This window comes from Triticum dicoccoides, chromosome 7B, assembly GCF_002162155.2.
Source record: "Triticum dicoccoides isolate Atlit2015 ecotype Zavitan chromosome 7B, WEW_v2.0, whole genome shotgun sequence".
Classification (NCBI taxonomy): Eukaryota; Viridiplantae; Streptophyta; class Magnoliopsida; order Poales; family Poaceae; genus Triticum; species Triticum dicoccoides.
Genome location: NC_041393.1, coordinates 714,820,289 through 714,833,373, shown reverse-complemented (window position 1 = coordinate 714,833,373; position 13,085 = coordinate 714,820,289). Strand labels below are relative to the sequence as shown.

Genomic DNA, 13,085 nt, shown 5'->3' with positions numbered 1-13,085 from the left:
GTCGGCGGCGTCTTCACTACGCCGCCCATAAGGCATCAATGGAGGTTGACTGGCGCGGCAGCGCGACAGCCTTCGCATTGATCCCCGCGGGAACCGAGGCGATGAGGTCGACGAAGTGGCCGTCTCGCCGACTCGGCGGGCCGCGGCTGTTTCGCGCCAAAAACACTTGTCTCGGCGCGTCGGGTTCGGCCTGGGTCCGCCGGCGCTGATTTCGGCCCAAGCCGGCGAAAAAGGGCTCCTGGGGGCGCGACTGGGCCATTTTTTCGGCGCCGGCGCAAAAAAAAAGCATGGGGAGGCCGTTCTGGGGGCGCGGCTGGAGATGCTCTTAGCACGACGACTTTCCGAGTGTCTATTACAACAAGTTTTGTCCGGCTCCGGAGAGGAAGGGGCGACGACGGCGATGCGCCTTCCGCTCGCTTCAGTGCTTGTAGTCGTCGCTGCGCGGTCTATGGATCTGGATGTATTTTTTATTATTTCTGATTTTTATTGTACTACCATGATTGAAGATGAATAGATCAGAAGTTTTTTCGCCAATAAAATTTAAAAAAACTTAGTGCTAAATAAGCATAGACTACTTCAATATGAAGCTTGATAATTACTCTTCAAGACCTGGCGTGTGTGTGGAAACATGTGATGAATAATGATATTTTTGTAAACGAGTTATTGAGGCTGTTTTTATCATACTTCAGTTATTGTTGTTGCAGATCTGTGGAGATGTAAGTACATCAATAGATGAACTTGATAGTGTGAATCAACTGAACTGACAGGTGCTTTCCTCATTGGCACACATAACATAACTTACTACCATATGATGTAAAATGAAATAAATTTTGAGGAAATATCAAAAATCAAACATGCGTCGTATGTGAATTTATTTAATTGTACTTAAATAGAAACAAGTGTCCTGCCCAACGCTTGGCTGGATGCTAGTTGTGAATGAGTTTTTTCAATACTTGCGAACACTTTTTCCATATTCACGAATATTTTTTGAAATAATGATTTTAGTTTATTTGTGTATTTCCATCAACGGTCGCCTTGAGGGCCCCGCTGTCTGACGTGTCACGGGTCAACGATGCCAGCTGGCCGGTTAGGCAGGGTTGGACAGTTTTTAGACTTTAATGACACATTTACTGCATTTCGAGAATTTGGATGATGATTTTCATATTTGAGGACTTACATGACACCCATGAAATTCAGGGACCTACAATGTACTTCACTCGTACTAAAATAACCATCTAATTTGACCACGACCCCTACCACATCCAGGCCCATGTCTAACTCCTCTTAACCAGGTTGCTCACATATCCTTAAAGACAAAGGGCGCCGGGGGAAGGGGTGAATCCCATCACCGTACTCTTTGTATATGTGACCAAAGTTTCCACACACCGAGCATTAGTTTGGGAGTCGTTCATATTTTACACAAAAGATCTAGCGCTTATTATCCGGGATAAGTGAAACAACATTCTTCATATGTTTATTAACATTGATCTTAACTTCAGCTCTGGAAAAAATCCGTCAAAATCCTGTGACTTCGGCTCAGCATAGATAAATTCACTAACCTTCCCTGCTAGTGATTTCAGTAACGACACATACTCATCTGGTAGGTCACGGATTTAGGTCCATATCTTTAGAGAATCGAGCTTGATCGGCAAGGGTTATGTAAGCTCTTCGTATGGCGCCAACTCCACAAAAATTCTAAAGCCCTTCTTTCACAACCCATTTCGAATCGTCGAGGCAATAGGACTCCAAGGTGTAAAGGTGTCGTTGAGGGGGCGAAAGGTCACCTCCTTGGCAAAATTCCATGCCACTCTCATGTTCTTCTAAAAACTGTATTGGTTGTTGAGCTTGTCCATATGGATTCGGGCAATGGCTATCCATCATGTCAAGTTAGCCATCAGTGCTTCATCCTGTTCCACAAAAACAACATGGAGGTCGTCTTCTCTAAGCCCAAGTTACTTCATCAGAGCCTCCACCTCGCTCATTTTAGTACCCAAGTCAGGAGCTTCGTTGTCGATGGCGGTAACCTAGCCCGACGAGAAGAAATCATCGGGCGTCGAACCCTAGGTCCTATGAATCTACTGTGGGACCGGCCAAGGCCGGACAGTGATCTATAGGATCGCCTCATGATCAGTCTGAGTCGGTCCTTATGGGAGATTTAGAGGCAAGGGAGGCAAAATCTCAACGATGGCATCAGCGTCGCTGAGAGGAAAAGCTAACCGTAGCATGGGGTGGAAAAGAGGTCTGGATGATGTCAAATAGGATACTTTCGTGGTGTTATTTCATGTAAACGAAATTTCAATGGTGTGTGTGTGTGCACGCGCAGGGTCCCGCTGTTATTGGGAGTATAATGTTCTAACCTATGTTGATAGCCAGATTAAAAAAATGTTAATAGCCTTATAATAGCATATTTGCCAACTATTATTCCGTAATAAAGCTTATGATTTTCCTTAAAAGAAATCATCATTTCTTAAGACCTAAAGGTCGAGTTATATTAAAATCACAGCGAATGAAGTAACATAGGAATAGCAGAGGCTGAAAAATGAAGGCTCTCAGCGAGTCGTTCTGACGATGATATAGTGATCGTTCGGTGGCCCAATGACCTTGATGTAATTTTTATTATGTTTGAAATAGCTTGTACTTCAAACTTTTATAATACATGTTGGTATAAAAAATGTGAAGGCTCAGACGAAAAGAAAAAAAGACTGACGTCAATCCGTACACTTCTAGCCCCCCTCATGCTAGAGTTAACAGCAACTTCAGGTGACAGGCCGGTGGCTTGGCCCGGCCAGAAGTACGTGATGACTGCTTTTTGCCTCGGCAGACCCTGGACCAGCAAGCTGGTGTATATGCTTGCTTCGTCGGCAATGCGTGGGTCACCACAAGGCTATTTAGACCGCGACGTAGGATTCCTAGCGAACGGTGTGGTACTAATGTTTCTTTGGGCACGGTGTGGTACACACCCAACCGAGCGGTGTACTCGTTCACGGCCCAGCGAGGCAGCTCGATTGTCTTCCGCCCAGCTAAGCTGTGCCTTTTAATCGGGGGTCATCAGCACCATGCAAATCGTCATCCATGCTTCATCTCGCCCACGACCGAGCACCATGCCGACCTCATGCATCTCCGATTATCAAAGCTACGTACTATTGTATTATACACATGCAATTTTTTATACTAGCCTGTTGTAACAAGATGCAATCAATCGTCTAAAAAAAGTTTCATGATGCAATTAACAATCACAATCCTGACGCATCTGGTTGGCTACAAAACTGAGCAAGCCAAGTCTGCATTTGCCATTGGATCCATTATAAGTAATCTCGTTTCCATGGACTGTTCGATCAACGCTCGCCGGTTCTCCTCACCTGCTCCGGACCCAACGACCACGACAACACATGCTTAGCTAAGCCTCAACCTCAGCAAAATCATCACACGAGCCATTGCCATTGGCATTATATACGCAACACGTACAAGCATGTCCAGTCCAGTCGAGGTCACTACGGCTTTCCATCGACACAATATCAAGAGGAGCTCTAGGTCCGGCCATGGCAGCAGCAGTGGTGGAGAGGTGGGCGGGGCTCGGATCAGCGGTGGCGACCGTCATCTTCCTCTGGTACGTGGTGCAGAACTACGTGCCCCCGACCTTCCGCCTCTACCTCACCACCTTGGCCACCAAGCTCGCAGCCTGCTTCAACCCCTACCTCCAGATCACCATCTCCGAGTATGGCGCCGAGCGCTTCCAGCGCAGCGACTTCTTCCTAGCCGTCGAGGCCTACCTCAGCGACGCCTGCGCCCGCCGTGCACGCAAGCTCAAGGCCGAGCTCGGCAAGGACAGCAAGAACCTCCTGGTCTCCGTGGACGACCACGAGGAGGTCACTGATGACTTCTCCGACATCACCATCTGGTGGTACGCCTCCAAGAGGCAATCCAAGGCCAACGTCATCCATTTATACCCCGGCCAGGACGAGAGGCGCTTCTACCAGGTCGTCTTCCATCGACGACACCGCGACCTTGTCGTTGACTCCTACCTTCCTTTCGTACTCGGTGAGGGCCGCGCTGTCACTGTGAAGAACCGCCAACGCCGCCTCTTCACCAACAATGCTAGCGGCAGCTGGAACCCCTACCAGGGCAAAAGCGTCTGGAGCCATGTCCCCTTCGAGCACCCCGCCACCTTTGACACGCTCGCCATGCACCCCGATGAGAAGGAAGCTGTCATCGACGACCTCATGGCCTTCCAGGAGAGCAAGGAATACTATGCCAAGGTCGGCAAGGCGTGGAAGCGTGGGTATCTCCTTTACGGACCGCCCGGCACCGGCAAGTCTACCATGATCGCCCGCCATGGCCAACATCCTCGACTATGACGTCTACGACCTCGAGCTCACAGCGGTCAAGAACAACACCGAGTTGCGGAAGCTCTTCATTGAGACAACAGGCAAGTCCATCATCGTCATAGAGGACATCGACTGCTCTGTCGACTTCACAGGAAAACGGCGCAAGGACAAGAAGGCCTCAAGCGACAAGGACTCCGACAACGATGACAAGCCCAAGCTACCGATAGATCCAGAGAAGGACGATGCCACCAAGGTGACGCTCTCGGGCCTGCTTAACTTCATCGACGGGCTGTGGTCTGCTTGCGGAGGTGAGCGGATCATCATCTTCACGACCAACCACAAGGAAAAGCTGGACCCGGCGCTGATCCGGCGGGGCAGGATGGACAAGCACATCGAGATGTCCTACTGCCGCTTTGAGGGCTTCAAGGTGCTCGCCAAGAACTACCTAGATGTCATTGAGCACGAGCTGTTTGGGGAAGTTCAACGCCTACTCGAGGAGACCGACATGTCACCCGCTGACGTTGCAGAGAACCTGATGCCCATGTCGAAGAAGAAAAAGAGGGACCCGGATGTGTGCTTGATAGGCCTAATCGAGGCACTCAAGGAGGCAGAGGAGGCTCAAGCGAAGAAAGCCAAGGAGAAAGAGGTGAAGAAAGGCAAGGAGGAAGACCAAGAGAAGGACAAAGCACACGAGGCAGCCAATTGGGATATTAAGCAAGGTGACAAGTGAAGTGACATCACGTCAGGAAGCCAAGGAAAAAGAATGAGCTTGTTCAGTAATGCTCCCTTACAAAACAAAAATGCAGTGTTTTGGTGAGAGAAAACTAATGCACCTCTCAACTGAAACAATATTTCTTTCTTCTCTCACTTGTAATGCTGCTGCATATAAAGCGTGCAACAATACAAAATGCTACTGTAACAACGCTTTACCTACACCAAAAGGCTAACAAGTCTTTTTCAGGGAATTAGAAAATAAACATGGTATCATGCAGGCTTCATTACCATTTTACCAACCCAATGCCGCCACTACGCATGACAGTGACAATATGCAATTAGCGATCAGAATGTATCCTGCTCCTAGAGTTAATTAAGCAACCCAAATCTGAATTGGCCCGTTCATTAATTAATTAACTAATTAAGCAACCCAATTCTGCATTCTTTCAGCCCTGACCAAATGTAACATGATATTGTTGTAAGAACAGAACGCAAACAGAGCTTCATTTACAAAACAAAAGACAGCAGTCTGGCGTATATAACTCGTCTATAAAACTTGCTTGTTCTGATGAAGTATACAAATGCTACAGCAGACCCGAAGATACAGACACATGGCAATGATCAGAAAAGAGAATGCGAAGCATTGCTTACCAGCGCACGCAAGCTCACCTTGTGGTCACCGTGTTGAAGGTGGTGCCAAAATGGTTCAGCCCGAACACCTCCAAGGCTCCAACGTTATGATGAGCATGTTTTTATGGATATATAGATGGGTAAGAGATATTAATAATTTGTAAGATGAGCATGTGCAGAAGAGGCATGATTTTGCAACAAATTTAAGCATAACTACATTATGATCAATGATGAGACGGATTGAGGAGACTAAAATAATGTTAGATGTAAGCCATCAATACTAATGCTTAATCATCACTGGACAATTTCTAAACTCTTTAGTTTTAGATATACACTAATGACCAAATAAGAAGGAATAAAGACAAACAAGTCAAACCGTGCAAATTTTGACCGAATTTCTAGAAAAAATTTATCCAAAAATTGAACGTCAAATTAGTATCAGTAAATACATAATAATATATTTTTAATATTACTATTTTAGGGTAAATATATTCTTTAGTATTATAGTTATTGATAGTTTTTCCTACAAAGGTGGTCCACTTTACACCGCTTGACTATAGACAAACTTTATGGGCCTTCTTATTTTGGAGTCAGAGGGAGTACAATAATTTTGACACCAGGTATGTTAGTTATATTTAATTATTTTATTTTTGATGGTATAGAACTAAGGCTATAAAAAATTAATCAGATAATACTTAGTCTGGAGGAGAATAACTGGCTGAGGTCGAGGAACACAAAAAAAACATTTTAGGTCGCTAAATAGGCTTTTTTTTGCTATAAACTTTTCTGTAACCTATGTGAATATAATGGTATCTGAACACATTAACTTTGAAAAAAAAATATGTAAAACACATTTTTATAACGGTAAAACAAATCTAGCTGCACAAATGCGCGGGTTACCCTTAGGAATGTAAATGGTACAGATAATTCCTGTTCCGGATCAGTATTCGCATCCATAGGATATGGTCTGTACTTGCACGAATCCATCGGATATGGATACATATACGAATTTTGGTCAACTGGATATCCAACAGATATGGTATCGATAATATCCATCGGATGTGGATTATCCGGTACTTTTTACGGATTATCTGAGGTTGTGAAATATGATTAACTGATAAGTTCAACCCTATCGGCAAGCCTGATATATAATTCGCCCACCAATTAGAGTCACCAGATATAAAATTGTTGATGTACTGGTGTGAGCATTTTTTTAACGAAAATATGAGATCTATTATAAATATTCATCGGAAGTACAAAGCATCTCAAACATAATAAAAATTACATCGGAAGTACAGCTTCTCATCTCCTCCTATGGTGCCAATGACAACGACGACAACACATGCTTAGCTAAGCTTCAACCTCAGCAAAATCACCACACCAACCATTAGCATTATATATGCAACACGCACATGCATGTCAATAAGGCTGGCATATAGAATCATCATCAATGTGCTCAAGCTAATGTCATTAGGAACTTGAAGTTCAACCATTTGAAAAAAAAAAGGAAATGTTTACATGAGAGAGGGGAACTTGGCATCTTTGTGGGTCATTCTGGCCGCGTTTGGTCGTTCGGTGGTCCAAAGACCTTGATGTAATACTTATTACGTTTGAGATACTTTGTACTTTCTATGATTATTTGTAGGAAAGTATTTGTATATGGCCGATCGGCCCAACTTTACACCGGCTGCTCGATCCGAACTAATCGTGCTTCTCACAACTACTACCTTATCTCCTCAGCCGATCAGTGTCATCTCTCTCACCCGCATCTCCCTCTTCCCCGTGCCGACGACCACCCACTTGCTCCCCCGCGTAGACGGCAGCCAACCTCCTTCTCCCCCGTGTCGATGGCCTCACCTCCTGCTCCCCTGAGTCGCACCCATGGAGCCGCCACCACTCGTTGGATTTGCTGCGACCAGCCCCACGCTCGCAGCGTGCTCCCTTGACCTTGTCGCGAGCACAACAAACACCAATGAGCTCGAGGCCACAAGTTACGAGCTACGCCCCCGACGCGGTGTTGCGTGCTGCAACCCCGGCAGACGCCATTGCTAGAGGTGGCGGTCATAGGAACTGCAATCGGCAACAACCGACGCTGGAGCGAGGTGCGTTTCTGGTGGCGCAGAGTCGACATGCTACAACCCGCACGATTTTGAGCTACAATCGGCTTTTCCTTTTGCTGGAACTGAGGAGTTTTTTTTTGTGGCCGCTGACGGCGAGGCAATTTTGTTGGAATTGGCTTGTTTTTTTTTGCTCGAACCGAAGAAACTTTTTGCTTCAAACCGGCAACGCCGGCGGAATTTTTTGCTTTAGCCCGACGACGGTGGGGCAATTTTTGCTAGAATTGTTTTTTTCTGCAACCGACTACTATTTTTGATACTACCTTGACCGGTAGGCGCGACGAAGCGGAATCGGTGACCATGGCGAGCTGCGTTAGGTCACCACGGCGAGCTGGAACCATGGCTGCGAGGTGCTGCAATCATGAATTGGCTTTGCTGGAACCGTTGCGGCGACAAGCTACATCGTCAGCACGGCGAGCCGGCGAGTTTCGAGGCCTGCGTGAGATGTTGCAACCACTCAGGCCATTACTGGAACTAGTGCAAGTGTAGGCTGTGAGCGCCGGTACGACGGGATCCATGGATGTTGCAACCGAGAGTGGTGGCGCCGGCGAGGCGCGGTGCTTTGGACCAGCATGGGTGACGGGATCTGCGGTACTGGGCGTGATGCGGCATGTGGGGAAGGGGCGGTGTGGCCATTTTTATAACGGATCTTGGTATTTTAAAAGTAGACAAAAGGGAAAAAAAGACTGACGCCAATCCATATTTCTGGCCCCCTCATGCAGGACTTAACAGCAACTTAAGGTGACAGGCCTGACCCGGCCAGAAGTATGTGATGGCTGCTTTTTGCCTCGACAGAGGCTGGACCAGCAAACTGGTGTATATGCTTTGCGTCATCGGCGAAACGTGCATCGCTACGAGACTATTTAGACCGCGTAGTAGGCTCCAACGCGAGCGATGTGGTACTAAAAACATACGGCGACATACGGCGAACCGATGTGTGCTCGTTCCTGTCCCAGCAGCAGCTACACGAAGAAAAGTATTGCATGCTTCGCCTCGCCGACGACTGAGCACCATGCATATCACTTTCAAAGCTAGTACTATTGTAGTATTATACACATGCAAATTAATTATATTGTGACAAGATGCAATCAATCGTCTAAATAAAATGACAAGATGCAATTAACAATCGGAATCCTGATGCATCTGGTTGCCTACAAACTGAGCTAGCCAACTCTGCATCCATTTAAGTAATCTCATTTCCATGGACTGTTGGATCAAACGACGAAGCACCAACGACGCCAACGACGACGACACGTGCTCCTCCTCACTTGCTCCGGCGCCAACGACGACGACTACACGTGCTTAGCTAAGCTTCAACCGAAGCAAATCACCAAACGAATGACAGTCACTGGCACGCAACACGTACACGCATGCCCAGTCCAGGTGACTACGGCTTTCCATCAACACACGATATCAAGAGGAGCTCCAGGAACGGCCATGGCGGCGGCAGTGGTCGAGAGGTGGGTGTGGCTCAGATCGGAGGTGGCGACCGTGATCTTCCTCTGGTCCATGGTGCAGAACTACGTGCCCCCACTAGTAGAAAAAGGACCTAATATGAGACACATTAGTGCCGGTTCGATTTTGAGCCGGCACTAATGTGTCCATTAGTGCCGGTTCCAACGGCTAGCCGGCTGTTTTCATTAGTACCGGTTCGTGGCGAACCTTTAGCACCGGTTCGTGCCATGAGCCGGTACTAAGAAGGGTGGTGGCAGGGTGTTGTCAGTCTGGGGCCCGTCCAGCACCTTTAGTACCGGTTCGTGGCACGAACCGGTACTAAAGGTCGACGTACATAAACCCTTCGTCCACCCGAGCCACACTGTTCTTCCCCTTTTCCCTCACTCCTCTGTTCTTCTCCTCTCTTCCTCGAGCTCCTCACAAATTTTGCCCAAAATTTGTCAAGATTTGAAGGCCCCCATCCATTCAAATGATCACAAAGGTTAGCAACTTTGTCCTTTCAACTCTTATTGCTAGATTAGCTCTTGCAATGCTTTGTATAGTGATTAATTTGGGAGGAATTATATTTGCTAGTATTTGATTTATATGCAATTTAAGGTTAAAAATAACACTTAGTTTGCATATGTAGGTGTGGTTTACTTAGTGCCTTCTAAATCTCCGTCGTAACCATCGTCGATCGCTCGCACCGTCCTGTCACCGGCACCACCTTGTGGTGAGGCTCTTGTTCATGAATGTTTTACACATTACCAAATTGATTTTTGTGTGATTTGGATATATAGTTAATCGTATAATTATCTTACCGTACATTGTTTGTTATACATAGTGCCATGGTTTTGATATCCGTCCCCGTCGGCCCTCGTCCTTGTTATGATTCGGATGTGGTATATTCTCTTTTAAAACTAGTTGTTGCATTTCGTGTTTATGACAAATTATGCCCATCAAGTTGACATAGATATTTTTATCTAGGAGGTATGTGAACCGGAAATTCTAACCGACCCTATTGTCGAGAGGTTAAATTTAGTTGAAAGAGAAAACGAGTATTTGAAAGAAAATTGAAAAGAATTGAGGGGGAGAAGATGGAATTGGAGTTGCATGTTGCCGATGTCGTCGATGATCACAAGATCAAGATGGAGAAAATGAGGTTGAAGATTAGAAAGATTAGAAAATATGCCATTGATAATGTGGCTTGGTATCATTATGTTGTTGGATCAATTGTTACCTTAGTTGTGATCTTCATCGCATTTGTTGTTGCATTTATATTCTTTAGCTAGAGAGTTATTTGTATGTTGCATTTAATTAAGTGTTGTATATGAACTTTATGTATGAACTTGTATTAATTTGGTCTATTTGGTGTTGTGTAATGAAGATGAGCCGACAATGGATGTATGATGACCGATGCTCTCCCGAGTTCATTAATGGCGTGCATACTTTTCTGCGGGCCGCCGGGGCAAACAAGCGGGCGGATGGTTTTATGCCTTGTCCATGTGCTAGTTGTAAGAATGGTCACAGTTACTCTACGTCAAAAACCATTCACGTCCACCTATTTAAGTCCGGTTTCATGCCCCACTATAATGTTTGGACCAAGCACGGAGAAATAGGGGTTATGATGGAAGACAATGAAGAAGAAGAGGACGACGACGGCTATCCTGGCCATGGGTTCCGTGAATACGATGATACAACAATGGGGGAAGAAGCTGAGCCGGCAATGCGGGAAGAAGCTGAAGAAGAGGCATCAGATGAGCCCGCTGATGATCTAGGTCTAGCCATTGCCGATGCAAAGAGAAATTGCGCAAGTGATCTGGAGAGGACGAAGTTGCAGCGCATGTTAGAGGATTACAAGAAATTGTTGTACCCGAATTGCGAAGCTAACAAAAAAAAGTTGGGTACCACACTTGAATTGGTGCAATGGAAGGCAGAGAATAGTGTATCTGACAAGGGATTTGGAAAGTTGCTGGTAATGATAAAGAATATGCTTCCAAAGGACAATGAATTGCCCGAGAGTACGTATGAAGCAAAGAAGGTTGTCCGCCCTCTAGGGTTAGAGGTACAAAAGATACATGCATGCCCTAATGACTGCATCCTCTACGGTGGTGAGTACGAGGATTTGAACGCTTGCCCGGTATGCGGTGCATTGCGTTATAAGATCAGTCGCGATGACCTTGGTGATGTCGAGGGTGAGTGCCCCAGGAAGAAGATTCCTGCCAAGGTGATGTGGTATGCTCCTATAATACCACGGTTGAAAGGTTTGTTCCAAAACAAAGAGCATGCGAAGGCGATGCGGTGGCATGCAGAAGACCGTAAGAAAGACGGAAAGTTGAGAGTACCCGCTGACGGTTCGCAGTGGAGAAAAATCGAGAGAAAGTACTAGGAGGAGTTTGCAGGTGACCCAAGGAACGTATGGTTTGGTCTAAGCGCAGATGGCATTAATCCTTTTGGGGAGCAGAGCAGCAACCATAGCACGTGGCCTGTGACTCTATGTTTGTATAACCTTCCTCCTTGGTTGTGCATGAAGCGGAAGTTCATTATGATGTCAGTGCTCATCCAAGGCCCTAAGCAACCCGGCAACGACATTGATGTGTACCTAAGGCCATTAGTTGAAGAACTATTACAGCTGTGGAATGGAACAGGTGTATGTGCGTGGGATGAGCACGGACAGGAAGAATTTGACCTAAAGGCGTTGCTGTTCGTGACCATCAATGATTGGCCTGCTCTCAGTAACCTTTCAGGACAGACAAACAAGGGATACCGCGGATGCACGCACTGTTTGGATGATACCGACAGTATATATTTGGATAGTTGTAGGAAGAATGTGTACCTGGGACATCGTCGATTTCTTCCGACAAGGCATCCCGTAAGAAAGAAAGGCAAGCATTTCAAAGGTGAGGCGGATCACCGGACGAAGCCTCGTCACCGTACTGGTGCTGATGTACATGATATGGTCAAGGATTTGGAGGTAATCTTTGGAAAGGGTCCTGACGGAAAACCTGTTCCGAAGGACGCTGACGGACGCGCACCCATGTGGAAGAAGAAATCTATATTTTGGGACCTGCCATATTGGAAAGACCTAGAGGTCTGCTCCGCAATCGACGTGATGCACGTGACGAAGAATCTTTGCGTGACCCTGCTTGGCTTTTTGGGCATGTATGGGAAGACAAAAGATACACCAGAGGCACGGGAGGACCAGCAACATATGCACGGAAAAGACGGCATACATCAGGGTCAGGCCAGCTACGCTCTTACCAAAGAAGAGAAGAAAATCTTCTTCGAATGCCTGCTCAGCATGAAGGTACCGTCTGGCTTCTCGTCGAATATAAAGGGAATAATAAATATGACAGAGAAAAAGTTCCAGAATCTAAAGTCTCATGACTGCCACGTGATTATGACGCAACTCCTTCCGGTTGCATTGAGGGGGCTTCTACCGGAAAACGTTCGATTAGCCATTGTGAAGCTATGTGCATTCCTCAATGCAATCTCTCAAAAGGTAATCGATCCAGAAATCATACCAAGGTTACAGAATGATTTGGTGCAATGTCTTGTCAGTTTCGAGTTGGTGTTCCCACCATCCTTCTTCAACATCATGACGCACGTCCTAGTTCACCTTTGCGAAGAGATTAACGTTTTGGGTCCTGTATTTCTACACAATATGTTCCCCTTTGAAAGGTTCATGGGAGTCTTGAAGAAATATGTTCATAACCGTGCTAGGCCAGAAGGAAGCATCTCGAAGGGCCATGAAAATGAGGAGGTCATTGAGTTTTGTATTGACTTTATTCCTGACCTTAAGCCGATTGGTGTTCCTGAATCGCGGCATAAGGGCAGACTGGAAGGAAAAGGCACGCTAGGAGGG

General features: G+C 46.3%; 2 pseudogenes; both read left to right on the top strand.

Annotated features, from left to right (window-relative positions):
• The first annotated feature begins 3,493 nt into the window (after window positions 1-3,493).
• On the top strand, window positions 3,494-5,329 carry LOC119342057 (annotated as a pseudogene).
• A 3,888-nt stretch (window positions 5,330-9,217) lies between these two features.
• Window positions 9,218-13,085, top strand: part of LOC119339965 — an 18,369-nt pseudogene continuing 14,501 nt past the window's right edge.